This window comes from Macrobrachium nipponense, chromosome 26 (assembly GCF_015104395.2).
Source record: "Macrobrachium nipponense isolate FS-2020 chromosome 26, ASM1510439v2, whole genome shotgun sequence".
NCBI lineage: Eukaryota > Metazoa > Arthropoda > Malacostraca > Decapoda > Palaemonidae > Macrobrachium > Macrobrachium nipponense.
In genome coordinates this window covers 67,204,256-67,221,755 of record NC_087215.1, presented here as the reverse complement: position 1 = coordinate 67,221,755, position 17,500 = coordinate 67,204,256, and the positions used below count along the sequence as shown (strand labels likewise).

General features: G+C 33.9%; 1 protein-coding gene across 8 annotated transcripts in view; it reads left to right on the top strand.

Moving 5' to 3' along the window:
• The window catches only part of LOC135200357 (uncharacterized), a 373,732-nt gene that overhangs the window by 32,069 nt on the left and 324,163 nt on the right, over window positions 1-17,500 (top strand). The gene's annotated exons all lie outside the window — the stretch shown is intronic.

Below are 17,500 nucleotides of genomic sequence, written 5' to 3'. Positions count from 1 at the left end.
GCAGGGTGTTGCCAACGGGTAAGGGATCTATCTTTGAGCTCAACTTTAAGGGACTATGCCTTTCCCTAGGATGCGCGCGCGCGCGCTGGTTTAGTTTGTAAAGGCGCTGCAAGAGTCTCCGCGCATTTGCCGGGCGATGATGTTTCGAAAAAAATTTTTTTTTTCCTTTAGAGGGAGATTTAGTGCCGTTTGTGTTTCATGCTTTTGAGGATTTTTTCTTTTATTAGATTTTTTTGTTTTTGGATATGTTTTTGAATATTTGTTTCATGTTTTGATGTGTTTTTGTTGTTGTTGTCCATAGAAATATTTAAGACTATTTTATGTTTTGATGTTTTTTTAAATTTTTTTTTTAATGGAAATATTTGTGACTATTTATTTTAAGGTATGATGTATTTTTTGTCAATGAAAATATTTAAGACTATTTATTATATGTTTTTATGTGTTTTTTATTCTTTTGTTAATGGAAATATTTGTAACTATTTATTTTAAGGTATGATGTGTTTTTCTATGGAAATATTTGTGAATATTTATTTTATGTTTTGATGTGTTTTTTGTTGTTGTTGTCAATGGAAATATTCATGAATATTTATTGTATGTTGATGTGTTTTTTTCGTTGTTAATGGAAATATTTGTTGATATTTAATTTATTTTATGTGTATTTTTGTTGTTAATGGAAATATTTGTGAATATTTATTTTATTTTTATGTGTATTATTGTTGTTAATGACAATATTTGTGAATATTTATTTTATTTGCATATGTATTTTTGTTGTTAATGGATATATTTGTGAATATTTATTTTATCTTGGATAATTTTTTATTTTGTTGTTTATGATAACATTTGGGAATGTTTATTTCCTGTTTTGAGGATTATTTGTTAACATTTTTTTTGTTTATGAAAATGTTTGGGAATATGTATTTAATGTTTTGATGCTTTTTTAAAAATATTTATTGTTTAGGAAAATATATAGATAGTATGATTTTCGTAATTTACATTGACTATTAGTATCAGTAATATTCTATTAATGACAGCTGATAGGATCAATAATTACTATTATTTTTAGGGAGGAATTTCTTTTGATGTTTATTATTCACATAATTGATGATAATTTCTCAGACACTTCAAACGATTATTATTATTATTATTATTATGATTATTATTATTATTATTATTATTATTATTATTTTATTATTATTATTATTAATGTAATGTATGCATTTCTTTAGTTATGATAATTAACGTGGAACACACAAATTAACCACACACGCCCGCACACACACACACACACACACACACACACACACACATATATATATATATATATATATATATATATATATATATATAATATATATGTGTGTGTGTGTGTGTGTGTGTGTGTATATATATACACCTGTGTGTGGGGTTGAATTATATATACATGTATGTATGTATGCATGTAGAATGTAGGCTTATCCGAAGAAGACCTTGCACAAAATTCATATTCCCACCGAAACACACACAAGCTTTTAGAACCCCAAATAGTTTTAAGTCCCAGGAATGAGAGAACGCTATATTGCATTACGGTCTTCGTTTGTATTTGAAAATATCTCTTGAATCTCGACTCTGAGATGTTCGTTTACTCTCTCTCTCTCTCTCTCTCTCTCTCGAGGAGTCCTTTGCTTTGGGCTTTAGCGATAGCTTGAGGCAACACGATGATGAACGTTACCATGACATGGATTTCTGTTTTAATTGCTTTTTGATTTACTGTCGTCTCCTCTCTGTTTATTCCCACTTTCCTTTTCCTCCTTCGTCAGGAACGAGTTCGTTTTCGAAGGAATTTTTAGCGTATTATTTTTGTTTTAATTTTATTATTTTCATTTCTATTTCATTCTATTATTTTATTATTTTTATTCTTATTTTTTTATATCCTTTTTGGTTATCATTTTAATTTTTATTGTTACTGTGTCTGTTTTCGATTCATTTCACTTTCGCGTCTCTAGCCACTAACGTGTCTACCGATTCTTGTGTGTCTGTGTATGAATGTCTGGTTGTCTGTCTCGCCTTCTTCATTAGCTCGTCACCTGCCTCCACCTTTAGGTGTATATATCTGTCCGTTCGACTTGCATATATCTCTATCATATATATATATATATATATATATAATATATATATATATATATATATATATATATATATATATATATATATATATGTCCGGCCTCGTCGCTACTTAAGAGCAGACGGCACCTCTCCTGTTTCCAAGCCCAGACGCCTCTATCGACACAGTAGTAAGTACCCTTTAAAGTTAACGTGCCCATTCGATTCGACCCGGGCTATACTCCCGTAGGCTCCGGGAGCCTCCTACGCGTCAGGTCTCCACAAGGACCCTGGTTTTTGGCCTCCACGAGGACCTTGGTCTCCTCCGCAAGGATCTCGGTCTTGATCTCCACAAGGACCTTGGTCTGCACTAAGGACCTTGATCTCCACAAGTTCCTTGGTCTCCACAAGGACCTTGGTCTCCACAAGGACCTTGTCTCCACAAGGACCTTGTCTCCACAAGGACTTGGTCTCCATAGGGACGAGTCATGGCAGAATGTGCCGCGTGAATTAATTGACTCCCGGGTGGTAAGATCGATTGTTTGGCTGAATACGCTCTGGCGTGGCACGAGAGCCGTGGTCATTAGCGAGATGGATGAACTGGAATCCGTGGAATTGGTGAATTGGTTCTGAATGGTCTTTCACTCTTTCTTCTAGATGAAGAATCTCCTTTTTTTATTTTTATTTTTTTAACTATTTGGGTAATGATCGTAAATACCCTGGATTTCTCTACCTGCCATACTATTTATGTTCTCACGAGGCTTCATTTAGTTTATGCTTATGAATAGGCCTACCATTCTAAAAGGGCGTAGGTATATTTTACATATAGGATGCATCGTGGGGAAATATATATGTAGCTAAAAATATACGAATATGTGTAATTATACAGTATGCAAATATGCATGCAACCATAAAGACAAAAACACTATTTTGTAAATATGATATATACATATATAAATTATTCTGTTAAAACAGGATACATCCCAAGTATAAAAGGCCCATTAATACACTCTGGTTTAAAGCTAAGGACTAATATTTCGGTGGACTAACTTCCACCCTTTATCAAGTAGTGAAAGTTAGTCCAACGAAATATAGTCCTAAGCTTTAAACCATAGTGTTTTAATGGGCCTTTTATACTATATATATTTTATATCTATATATATATATATAATATATATATATATATAAAATGTGTGTGTGTGTGTGTGTATGCCTGTCATCAGTGGGTATAAAAATCTCCGGCGTTATTTTCCATTCTCCCAGTTATTCGGTTCCTTTTTCAACGCATTGGGATAATTCCATATGAATTTAATTATTTAAATTTCAATGCATTTGTTAACGAAAAGGACAAACGGTTTGTTTTCGATAACTGCCCATGAACAGTGTCAAGGAAATTCAGTTATACACGAACAACATTGTCAAATGAGTATTCACGGTATTTTGCTTCAGTGCGAAAGTCGGTCGATGCTAATTGATTTATAGTCTCTGCTCGGTAGCATAACATTTATGCTTTTGAATTTTGTGATATATATATATATATAATAGTTTTCAAAGTGTGTTGTTGACTCCCGTTTCTGCTTACTCATCTTTTGGTACAGTTGAAATAAATATTATTTTCATTTATTATTTTCATTATTACTATTTTATTATTATTATTATTATTATTATTATTATTATTATTATTATTATTATTATTCTTTCGAGTGAACACTATAATATTCTTTGGAAGCTTGAATTTTCAAGTCAGTGGCTTCTGTGGGCTTGTTCTACAAGAATAGGGTTCATTTTCTGAATAATAATAATCATGGTTATTATTATTATTAAGCAAAACCATCTTTTAATTTAGGCTTTGCGTGCTAACGTGTCCACCTCTGTCCATACAGCGCTTGGGAATGAATCCGTGCTATTCAAGTTTGTCATTACAATGCAAAAATTTGTCATTCCCCGATGAAATGAAGTGGAAATAGATTTCACAGCAGTCGTCAGCGTAGTGATTACGATAAGAAGGTTGACACAAAGCCTTATCTCACACGACTCGCTGTCATAAATCAGCTGATTAGATACGATCCGTCATCGCTTATTTTGGAAGTAAAGTTAATCAGGGGAAGAGAACAGAATTTTTGCTGTTGTTTTTGATTGAAAGAGAAATACTACAAATTTATACAAAACTATGTAGATGGTTCTTGATGTGCTGAAATCAAGGATTACCGTGTCTGAGTGTGGTTTAACGTAAAATGTGTACTATGGGCTAAGTTCCTTTAATTGAAAATATTTCCTATGTTTTGTGAGAATGTCGATATTTGATATGTTAAATATGTAAATATTAGATATATGTATATATAAGTGTGTGTTTTATATATATACTCTATATATATATATATAACATATATATAAATATATATATATACATAAGTTAATGTATATAGGCATTAATAGTGTATTATTGTATGTTACACAGCTGTCAGCACCTCTACGTATCCACACATGCACACTCATATACATACATGCATACAAACAGACAGACACGCACGCGTATAACGTTTTGAATATATCTTCATATATATATATATAATATATATATATATATATTATATATACATATATGTATATATATATATATATATATATATATCTATATATATATATATATATATATATATATATATATATATATATATATTTATATATTTAAGACAGCGCTTTTACTTAAAGACTTTGAATTATGTCGTATTTGCAACCCAAGGCTGTGCAATGAGACTAATTCGTTTGGCTCCAAGCGAGCTCTTCCCACGTGTTTGAGTTTGCTTCCCTTTTCGTTTCGTTCGAGGTTTTGTAGGTCTCTCTCTCGTCATCTCTCTCTCTCTCTCTCTCTCTCTCTCTCTCTCTCTCTCTCTATATATATATATATATACACACACACATTTATGTATAAACAGAAATTATCTCTTGTACCTTTATGCATGCTACAAAATATATACATATATTTTTATTCTTGTATTTAGATTTCTATATTCATTTTCATTCCTGTAAGTAATTTTGTAATTTTTATCTAAAACCAACATGTAACATATTAAATTTGAAAACATACATTTAAGGAAACTCTAGCACATGGCATTGTATTTTGAATATTTTATTTAACCACTGTTTTAAACTTTCACTCTTATTGTCACAGTACATATGTCCTTATGTTCTTTGTATCCAAAACAACGCCCTTAAGCTGTTTAATCCCTAGACTAACCAGTACCCATACCTCAAGGTCATACCTCCCGCACGATGAAATAATAGGCCGAAAGGTCAGATTGTAAGTCAGTAGTCGCTTGATAATGCCATAAGGCGAAACAGCTGTCGTGACAAAATTCAATAAATGTAAACTTGTGTGTAATATATATATATATATATATATATATATATATATCTATATATATTATTATATATATATATATAGCATCTATATATATATAGCATCTATATATATAATATATATATATATATATATATATATATATATATATATATATATATATATATAGTAGATTTCAGTTATTTTTCCACCTAGTTAATCTTGAACATAATGGGTTTTTTTTTCTTGTTAATGCTCTGCTGTTATTTGTTCAAATTAATCTCTCCTTATTCCACTTGTAATTCATTTGGCAATGCAAACAAGGCCGTAAGAGGCTGAGATATAAAATAAAACAAAGCAATGAATTATTTCTCCATCTCGCGACAGACGCAAATCGCTATGATTTTATATCATTACTAAGTCACTCGGCGTCGAATGAACAGACAAAACGACTTTCCTTCACAAAGTCCATTTCATTGTTTCGGTGTTGATGTAATGCAATACGGTTTCAGAATATCGAATTCAGTCGAATGACGCAGTAGTAGTAGTGGTAGTAAGTAGTATACGATTGTAATGGCTTGGCGGTCAGAGTTCCTGCGTGAGACTGGAGATATCGCGTATCTTTGTGGTAAATACGTGTACGATGATGATGATGATGATTATGATGAAAGTCCACGAGAGGATTTAGCAGAGGTTCCAAGTAATATATATATATATATATATATATATATATATATATATATATATATTATTATGTATTGGTATATGTCTATATATATAGATATAAATCGTTTATATATTATATATATATATATATATATAATATATATATATATATATATATATATATATATATATATATATATATATATATATATATATATATTTAATATATATATATATATATATATATATATTATATATATATATATATATATATATATATATATATATATGTGTGTATATATACTTATACGTATATATATATAAATGTATATATACATATATATATATATATATATATATATATATATATATTTATATATATATTATTATACATCCCACGGTTTTCTCCCTGATTGCAGTTTCCATCTCAATCACCCCTCAAAGGGAGAGAGAGAGAGAGAGAGTCTTGACGATTTGCATAAGCCGGCTGCAACGGAGAGCGAGTGATCTCATTGTCCAAATACTACTTACATTGGCCGTCGCTAGCAAGGCAGGTTGGACTTGGGTTATAGTAGGCTGCTCCTCCGAATCCCTGATGAGTCCTCGGGCGAATTTTTCGCCCTGGGCCTCAGGGAAGGGTGCTGGATTTTTTTTTTTTTTTTTTTTTTTTTTTTCCTGTGTAGTTTCGTTCTCGGGGTCGGTCGTCGGTATGGAAATTCTCTCGCCTTAAGCCTCTGTTGCTTGGGTTTTTCTCGAACGACTCCTCTTCGGAGGGCCTGCGGAGTCGGCATCCTCTGGCTTGGCATTCTCTGGCTCGGCAATCTTTGGCTCGGCATCCTCTGGCACGGCATCCTTCGGCTCGGCATCCTTTGGCTCGGCATCCTTCGGCTCGGCATCCTTCGGCTCGGCATCCTTCGGCTCGGCATCCTCTGGCTCGGCATCCTCTGGCTCGGCATTTTCTGGCTCGGCATCCTCTGGCTCGACATCTTCTGTTTCGGCATGGGAATAGGCTTGAAACTCGTCTGAACACGTTCTTCTCGTCACGTGGGGAGCAGCCTAATTTTGACAGGCTGGTGTGGATTCATCTCTCCAACCTACACACACACACACCACACATACACGTCCTTCCCCCAATAAAAACCGTTTTTAGTTGTCTGTAAAAAGAAAACTACTGAGAAGGCAACATGCCTGACCCGTCCGCACTTTGTTTCTGTCCGCCCTCAGACCTTAGAACCTACTGAGGCTAGAGGGCTGCAAGTTGATATGTTGGTCATCCACCCTTCGGTCATCAAACATACCAAATTGCAGCGCTCTAGCCTCAGAAGTTTTTATTTTTATTTAAGGTTAAATGTAGCCGTAATCGTGTATGAATGTTGACTGATTAGTTTGATATTGATGTCATCTAAGGTTTTGATCATTGATGCGAATTATATTCAGGCATAAAAAAATTCTCGGTCATACATTCATGTTACAACGAAGATTGTCCTAAAAAACTAAAGAAAAATAATAAAATTGAAAACGGTCGCCCTGCAAAACCCTGAGAGAGAGAGAGAGAGAGAGAGAGAGAGAGAGAGAGAGAGAGAGAGAGAGAGGCAGTCCTTTGTAAGTGCCCGGCGAAGGTACACTACGTGAGGTGGGATGTAAAATGAAAAAGCCAATTTTTTTCGGTCAGGCGGCCTGAGGAATTGCAAGCAAGCAGGAAGAACCTGCTTGCTTGCTTGTAATTTTTCCCCTGTGAAGTGGACTAGAGGCTGCTTGCACTAATGTTGCTGTTTCTTCTTCTTCTTCTTCTTCTTCTTCATCTTCTTTATTATTTTTATTTTTATTATTATTATTATTATTATTATTATTATTATTATTAGCTTATTATTATTATTATTATTATTATTATTATTATTATTGCTGTGCTATATGTCATACCAGTGACTGAGTGTTATTTTATATGATGTACATAGATATATATAATATATAATATATATATATATATATATATCTACGTATATATATATATATATATATATATATATATATATATATATATATATATATATGTGTGTATATATATATAATTATTGCCTTTACGTTATAGCCTACTATCGACAGTAAGTTTATTATTATTATTATTATTATTATTATTATTATTATTATTATTATTAAGGTTTTGTTTATAGTAAGCAAGCAAGTAAAATTATGCTGAACAGATGATTATTATTTAAGCAGTTTTCTGTGGCTTATATAAACCATAGAATAGAGATTAATCATGATTAATCATATGGTTATGATTTTGTACTGTGGGTAGGTATTCATATAAGGTCCTGTAAGTCTGCCTAATTTCACCGCTATGAAAAGCTACTTATGCGTTATGTACGGGCTCTCTTTGGACCAAGTTTATAAGGGATGAAAGGATTTTTTTTCTCCTATTCAACGTTTTCTGTAAAAGACAACCATCGCCTCGGCTTCGTCTGTCCGTCCTCACTTTTTTTCTGTCTGCCCCCAGATCTTAAAAAACTACTGAGGCTAGATGGCTGCAAATTGGTATGTTGATCATCCACCCTCCAATCATCAAACAAACCAAATGTCAGCCTTCTAGCCTCAGTTCTTTTAAATTTATTTAAGGTTAAAGTTAACCTTGATCGTGCGTCTGGCAACGCCACAGACAGGCCATCTCCGGGCCGTGGTTAAAGATTCATGGGACGCGGTCACCGAAAGCTAGATCTATTTTCGTTGGCCTTGATTATACGCTGTATAGAAACCTCGATTGCGCAGAAGTTATTTGATGATGGGAACCTTATTAATGAACTGCATTGTGCTACTGTGACCAAATCCTTTTTAGAATAATTTTTTTTTTTTAATCTGATGAAGTCCATTTTGCAAGTGTCATCAGATAAACATACAGTTTTAAGCCTGAATTATTATTATTATTTTTTTATGCCTGAAAGGATTTAGATTTGACAGTGTTTTTCAGTCTGCGTTGGTGTTTGACCTCCATATTTACAAAACTTGTATTTTTAAGCCTGAATTATTTATTGATTCGTGTCCAAAATGGTTTAAATTTGGCACCTTTTTAAAATTTGCGTTCGTGTTTGACGTCCATATATGCAAAATAAAACTCTCTTCATGACGAATTGTTTTTGTCTCGTAATCCAGTGTATAAACAGATGAAAATAAATAATGAAAGTAATCACGGTCCATTTATTTTAAGCAGTTTGCAGCTGAATAATGATGTTTTTTCGTTTGTGATCGCCGATTGCAAAGTTCATATGGGGCTTTGGGACGCGTCATATGTCATGTTTTCCAGTGGCCAGTAAATAAATTAATGGAATTAATGAGTGGAAACTGGATGAAAACACAGGCGTGAGGTGAGGACCCTCTTTGTTGTTTGGTCCGAGTCTGAAATTGTGACTCTGGATGTCGTGGTTCTGGTGATAATTCCGGCCGACGATAATGAGGAATGGTGACAGATTCCCAAGAGACTATACTCTGTTTTTTTCCATCTGTCCATCCGCCAGTGGTGTTTGCTTATAGTAACACTGCGTCCCGGGCTTTAAATAACATCTTATTTCGAATGTTAACGGTATAATTCGCATATAGTAAATTATTAAAACACTTTTCAGTTGCAAATGTACACCCAGATATCCTTTTATTTACTTAAAGCTTAGACATAGCGAGGCTATTTAAAGACCGAGACGCAGTGTTACCATGCCCAACCACCACAGGCGGATGGAGAGATGGAAAAAAACAGTATAGTTGAGTAGCCTTCCTTTACATCTGCAGAGGTAATGAGTGTCCTTCCTTTACATCTGCAGAGGTAATGAGTGTCCTTTTACATCTGTCGAGGTAATGAGTGTCCTTCCATTACATCTGCAGAGGTAATGAGTGTCCTTCCTTTACACCTGCTAAGTAAAAAGCCTTATCTCTTTGCATATAAATACACCTGCAGTGGCAGCAGGTACTGCATCTTTACACCTGCACAGATAGACGTTATTTTCCCTTCACATCTGCCTACGGAAGGAGAGTAAAAGCGCCCTTTTTACACCTGGGACGGCACCTGCTCTCCCTCCGGAGGGAATGAAATCGGGAAAGGCCGATCCATTTCTCTCTGTCTCCTTCAGTTGAAGGTGGAGGACTTCCCACACCCCGATGAAAAGGATAACTCGAAGGATCTATTCGGGGGGCGTGGGGATCATGGCTGGGGGTGGGGTGGCGTGGGGGCGTCCTGATTAGAAAGAGAGCCTTTTGTCCGCCCGTGATTGTCACCAATGAGGTTTTGCTTTTAGCTGAGGGAGATGTGCGTCGGGCTTATTTTTTATTTGTCTCGTCCTCGGAATGAATTCCTTTCAAGTCCTAAGTGTTTAAAAGCAATTTCCTTTGCCTTTGTGAACTTCTGTTACATTTCCTTCGGTCCGCAAGCGCTATGATATCTCAGCCTTCTAGACATTGGTCTTACTTATTTTTTTTTTTTTTTTTATAGATGGATTTTTACTCTCCAGCGACATGCACGGTCCATAGGAAGGATTTTGGATGAACTGCCCCCCCCCCCCCTTTTTTTTATGTATAATTCCTACATTTGCTGTATTCCTGGGGTCCCGTTTAAAAAAAAACTTTCATAGAAGTCTCAGAATCACCTGTGGATAAACAAGGTCTTTTTTTTTTTTTTTTTTTTTTCGCTTTTTTATGTAGGAGTCTCTCGTAGAGGATAGTGCCGTCAGTGCACCTCATTCGGTGCAATGTAGGCATGACATAAGGTTCTATGCAGCGTTCCTGCGGCCCCTAGCTGCAACTACTTTCATTCTTTTTACCGTACCTCCGTTCATCTTCTCATTCTTCCATCTTACTGTTCACCCTACCCTAACAATTGTTTCATAGCGCAACTGCTTTGAGGTTTTCCTCCTGTTACGCCTTTCAAACCTTTTACTGTCAATTTCCGTTTCAGCGCTGAATGGCCTTAGTTGCCCCAGTGCTTGGCATAATGCCAGAAAGCTTTATAAATAAAAAATATGTAGAAGTCCAACTTTTGCTCTATTCCAGGGGTCCTGTTAAAAAAAAAATTGTGGAAGTCTCAGAATCACCTGTGGATAAACAGGGCTTGTTTTTTTTTTTTTTTTTTTTTTTTTTTTTTTTTTTGTTATGGAGGAGTCCTACATTTTCACTCTTCTAGGGGTTTCTATTTAGAAAAAAAAAACTATTTAGTAGAATATGAGACCCCCTTGAGAAACGTCTTATGCTCTTGTCTATCTGGTATTATTTTTATTGTATTTATTGTTTTTTTTTAATTGATGGACGATAAACGGTGTCTCCATTAAGTAAATATTCTGAATTTAAGGGACAGCTCGATTTTCATTTTATTTAATAAGGAAAGCCAATCCCCTTTCGTGAGTTATCGCTTGGGCAATAAACGGTGTCTTCATTAAGAAAATATTCTGAATTTAAGGGACGGCACGATTTCCATTTTATCTAATAAGAAAAATCAATCGCCTTTTGATGAGTTACCAGCGATAGTTCATTGTCTTGTGACTTCTTAATGGGATTCTTAATTAGGCACACTTTCATCCATTAACAAGATTGAGTTTACCATTTTTTTTTTTTTTTTTTCAAAATCTCCGATCTGTCTGAAAAGTTTCCCCATTATTACATTTTTATGGTTTTTGTTCGGTCCTTTGTTAGGCATGTCATTGTTTTCTTTCTAAGAACCATTATCCAATATTTTTTTTTTTTTTTTTATAAGTCTGAGGTACTTAGATGGGTATTTTTTTTTAATCGAGTTCCTGTGATGGTGTTGCTTAACTATTGTATAGTCTTCGAGATTTTTGCATGTTGCAAGCAGTATTTTTTTAAATGTGCATTTTTACAATTTTTTTTTTATATGAAATATTTTTCATTTTTTCTTGAAATCTTGAGTTACTCGAGTAGTGTATCTTCGCTATTTTTGCGTGTTAGTTTACAATCAATTTTTTAAATTATAATTTATTGATTTTAAGTTATTTATTATTTTTTATATTTTATTTTTTAAATACCAAGTCCCTGTGATAGTTTATCTCCGCCCTTTTGTTTGTTAGTTGCAAGCAGTATATATATATATATATATATATATATATATATATATATATATATATATATAATATATATAATATATATATATATATATATATATATATATATATATATATTTTTTAATCTCGAGTCCCTTTGATAGGTGTATCTTCGCTATTCTATAGTCTCCGCCAGTTTTGCACGTTATTTTTGCAATTAGATTTTTTTTCCTTTCGTAAATTCACGAACCATTGATTGCCTCCCTGCCACTTGGCTGATTCCATGCATTATGTCGTCAGCCTTTTGACGAAAACCGAAAGGGCTATTTTCACAAGGTCTTTAGGCTATTAGTTATATATCGTCATGGACGCCAGCAATCTAAATTGTGAAGCCATCTTTAGGGGACTGAGGCAAAGTGGTAGAATTTAAATATATATATGATATATATATATATATATATATATATATATATACATATATATATTCACGAACCATATATTGCCTCCCTTTCACTATCATATATATATATATATATATATATACTTTTTTATTTATTCATTAAATATATGTAATTCTTCAGGGTACAGTATTGTACCCTGAGGAATTGTATATATTAACACATGAAAGCGCTAGGTACTTATGCCTTTTAATACTTCCTTCTGGCTCATGCATTCAATCAATCTAATATATAATATAATATCACTATATATATATATATATATATATATATATATATATATATATATAATATATATATAGTATATATATATATATATAAGTATACGTATGTATATACACGCGCACACTCACACACACACACACATATATATATATATATATATATATATATATATATATGCATATATATATTATATACATATATATATATATTATGTATATATATATATATATATATATATAATATATATCTATATATTATGTATATATATATATATATATATATATATATATATATATATATATATATATATATATATATATATATTACAGACACAAATATTTAGACAGAAACTATAGATAAATACAATACGAATTGCCTGGGCAGAAAATGAAAAAAATGAAACGCTGGCTGAAGTAAAATCAAAGCTGATCTGCTTATTCATGCCAGGCTTAAATTTTCTGTGATCAATGGACATTCTGGGGCCGTCAGGCGTTGTGCACATACGCCGTGATTAGACGAAGCCTTTGTTCGATGGCCGGGGTGTACCTTAGCCAGGTTGCAATGCGATATTGAACACGCATGATTGTGTTGTATGGATGTGTATATATATCTATGTATTTTTGTATATTATGTATATGTATATATATTTATATGTATACATACATATACGCATACATACATATACATGTAGTATATATATATGTTTATTGACGCTGAGATTAAAACTATTTATGAAATTGCATTGAAACTTAAATATCCAAGGACTTTTGTAGATGTGGCATGGAAAAGAGCTAGAAAATTTTTTTATTTAACTAATGGCAAACTTGAATTTTGTAAGCGTAACATTCTAAAATTACCCTATGATGAAAGGTTTTTAGAAATTCCTAGAATTTTAAAGCTTTTTAACATAACGTTGTTTTCAGTAATGAAAAATGAAAGATCTTCCAGGCTGCATAAATGAAATTCCTTGCAAATGTGTGATAAAGTCTATTGCGGACAAACCGGTAAATCTCTTTCACAACGTCTCAAACAGCACCAATATTCTGTGAGAACTGGGCAAATATCGAATGCATTATTCGAACATATGAGAGATTTAGTTCATCCTACTAACTGGAGTCAAGCAAGAGCCTTAATCCCATGTAATGACACAGTTAAAAGGAATATCATTGAATCTTGTTTCATCAAGTCAAATAATGGAAATGTTCTAAATTTAAGTCTTTGTTTATTTAAACTTGATGCCTTCATAATAAAAAATGTTGTAGATAAATAAATATAAGCAACAACATTAATATATTCAGTTTTTACATGTTTTGGACTATACGGATACTTTGTAGTTTCTGTTAGGGTTAAATCTATGTTTAGGTTTGTGACCGTGTGATATCCGATAGTCCTGGATCATCTCTTTAATTTTTACCCTTTTGACAATTAACCATCTGGTATTCTTGATCTTGTTGTTTACCTGATAACTTTCTCTCCAACTGTATTTCATTCGTTCCTTGACGATGTCTTAGTAAAGACGAAAGCGCTTGGATTTCTGACTATCATTTTCCTGTGGTATTCGCTTATTTAATGAAGTCACGTGCATCTACTGTGATTTTTTAAGCAATATATATATATATATATATATATATATATATATATTATATATATATATATGTGTGTGTGTGTGTGTGTATACATGTATATATATGTATATATATGTTTATGTATATGTATACGTATATATATATATATATATATATATATATATATATATATATATATATATATATATATATATATATATATATATATATATCTTTATTTATGTATTTATTTATTTATTTATTTATTTATAGAGAGAGAGAGAGAGAGAGAGAGAGAGAGAGGAGAGAGAGAGAGAGAGAGAGAGAGAGAGAGCGTTAAGACAAGCACCTGTAGGCAGAAGAACTGAAAAGGCGAGAAATATTGAGTTTGCAGGAATAATAGGTTCGTAAATTGAAGACGACCATTACGAAAGCTATATAATATATATTTAAATTTCCGTCTCGTGTCTTAGCATTTTAGAAAGGCAGTTACAAAGTTGTATAACCCGTGAAATGACAGTTACTTAAACTTTAAACTTTATATCAATAAATGCTAATTTACGTTACCTTCATCTGAACTTGTTTTATCATCCCTAATTCACACGGTCGAGGTTTAATGCAGCGTGCTTTAACCCCTCTTGATTTTGGCCTTATGTCTGTCAGTCGATCTGTCTACCTGTCCCATTTACTGGACGTCACAGAGAGCCGCCTTGGGTTCACGGAGAATACAGGATGCCGTCAATCAGAATGGTGAGAGATCCTGTCAGTTTGCCCCACTCTGGAACTTTGCTTTCAAACGTTTGCTTAATTTTTTTTATTTTGTTTTGTTCAGGCAAGGTTGACGCGAAGGGAGCTGCATTCTTTTGTCCGCCATAGGTCGAAATAGAGAATGTTTTGTTTTGTTGAAGGACACAAAGAACCCAGCAGTTTTTTTTTTTTTTTTTTTTTTTTTTTTTTTTTTTTTACAGTAATGTTGAGATTTTTGTACTAGTAATTCGGTACCACAAGATTTTGAAAATTGTTTTATATTTCATCACTGATTCTAGTCTTCTGTGGGATGGTAGGGGAGACATGACACATCCACCCTATTCCTGCAATCCTGTTTATCCACCCCGGGTTGGGGCGAGTTAGGTAGGGGAGACATTACACATCCACCTTCCTCCTACAAACCTGTTTGTCTGCCCCGGGTTGGGGCGAGTTAGGTAGTGGATCCGGAAGGGGGGGAGGCATTACACATCCACTCTCCGCCTGCAAACCTGTTTATCCGCCCCGGGTTAGGGCGAGTGTTTAGGGGGTCGGGAAGTTAGGGGAGACATTACACATCCTCTCTCCGCCTGCAAACCTGTTTGTCCGCCCTCGGGTGGGGGTGGGTTAGGTAGGGGAGACATGACGGGCAACCTTCAAGCCCGTAATAATAATAATAATAATAATAATAATAATAATAATAATAATAAATACTTCACTTTTAAATCTTGTCAGATTGAACTCCTCCGTGAGGTCGACTTTACCTCGACGAGACTGTCATGTCACTGTTAAGTAAAGGGGAGAAGGGATTGAATTGCACCTTTCAATACTGTTCTTTCAAAACGCAGAGTCCTTTGTGATAGAGTTACATCCTTTTTTTTTTTTTTTTTTTTTTTTTTGGAAAACTGCAGCGTTCCCCCGCCATCATTTTTGTGCAGGAGTTTTTTTTTATGGGTTGAGAGACCGAGCCGGCTTAACAGGATAGAGAGAGAGAGAGAGAGAGAGAGAGAGAGAGAGAGAGAGAGAGAGAGAGAGAGAGAGTTTAATTGATATTATCACTTTGTTCGAACTCCAGTTCGAGGAAAGTTTTGGGTTGGATTAATATTCTGATTAGTGCACGTATGGGAAGTATATACATTTATGCAAATGTATATATATATATGTTTTTAAATATGTATATATATATATATGCATGCTTACATAATAAAATTCACACACATACATATATATACATACACACATACCTGAATACTGAAATGTTTTTACGTATTCATGCTATTGTTTGTGTACGTAGAAGCAGCTCCATTGATTTAATTTCCTCCGTGAATATTGTCAATTCCTGTTTACGTGCACCATCATTGATGTCTTACGTGATACCTGCGTGTGAATTCGTATTAAGATAACGGATTACTTTCCCTGCGCCCAGTAAATCCCACCAGTAAATCCCACGAGTAAATCCCACGCAGGCAGGTCGTGTTGTTGTCAGGAGGCCAGTGCTGTACCAACGGGGGGTTTATGGGTGGGGGTGTCATGAGGGGAGATTGAAAAGGATTGATTGACCTGCGAGGAAGATTAAATCCCCTGGCGTCGCTCGCTTCAAAACTGCCAGAGCGAGTCGCCCTTGGATACCGTTGATTGTCAGAGCTGTGGTATGACAATTCAAAAATCAGGTCAGAATTTCAAATGACTGAGTAGGATTACGGAAGTTGGCGTATATAATACCTTTTTTTTGTGTGGAAGTTTGATTACAGTATTGTCAGTTACGATTTTCGTAATAAGTCTTTTAATGGTGAAGTTCAAAAGGGCGTTGATGCAATTTTCACTGCGTCAGTGCACCTCGCGTTGTGCAATGTAGGCATTGCTTAACGGTCCTTGCAGCGTCCCTTCGGCCCCTAGCTGCAACCCCTTTAAATTCCTTTTACTGTATCTCCGTTCATATTCTCTTTCTTCCACATGGCTTTCCACCCTCTCTAACAGTTGTAACTGCGAAGTTTTCTTTCCGTCACAACTTACAAACCTTGCCGTCAATTTCCCTTTCAGCGCTGAATGACCTCATAGGTCCCAGCGCTAAGCCTTTGGCTTAAATTCTTTATGCCATTCTAATACAAAGGCAATTGATTTTTGCTACGTTTTCAGCAGAAGTAGCTACGTAGGACATTGCTACTTCTCCTATTAGGATGACCTGGATTGAAATGGTGCATTTTTATCTATGCTCTCTCCCCTGCTGGGTGCTGTTAATATTACTTTCATTGTCAATGTTTCTATGAATTCTTTTGATCAAATCTCTCCTTTTTTTTTTGCGTTCATTATCTGGTCGCCGATTAATTGCAGATTTGCATAAATCTATTTTCCAGCTCAAGTCTCGTCAATACCAACAGCAGGATCAGAAACTTC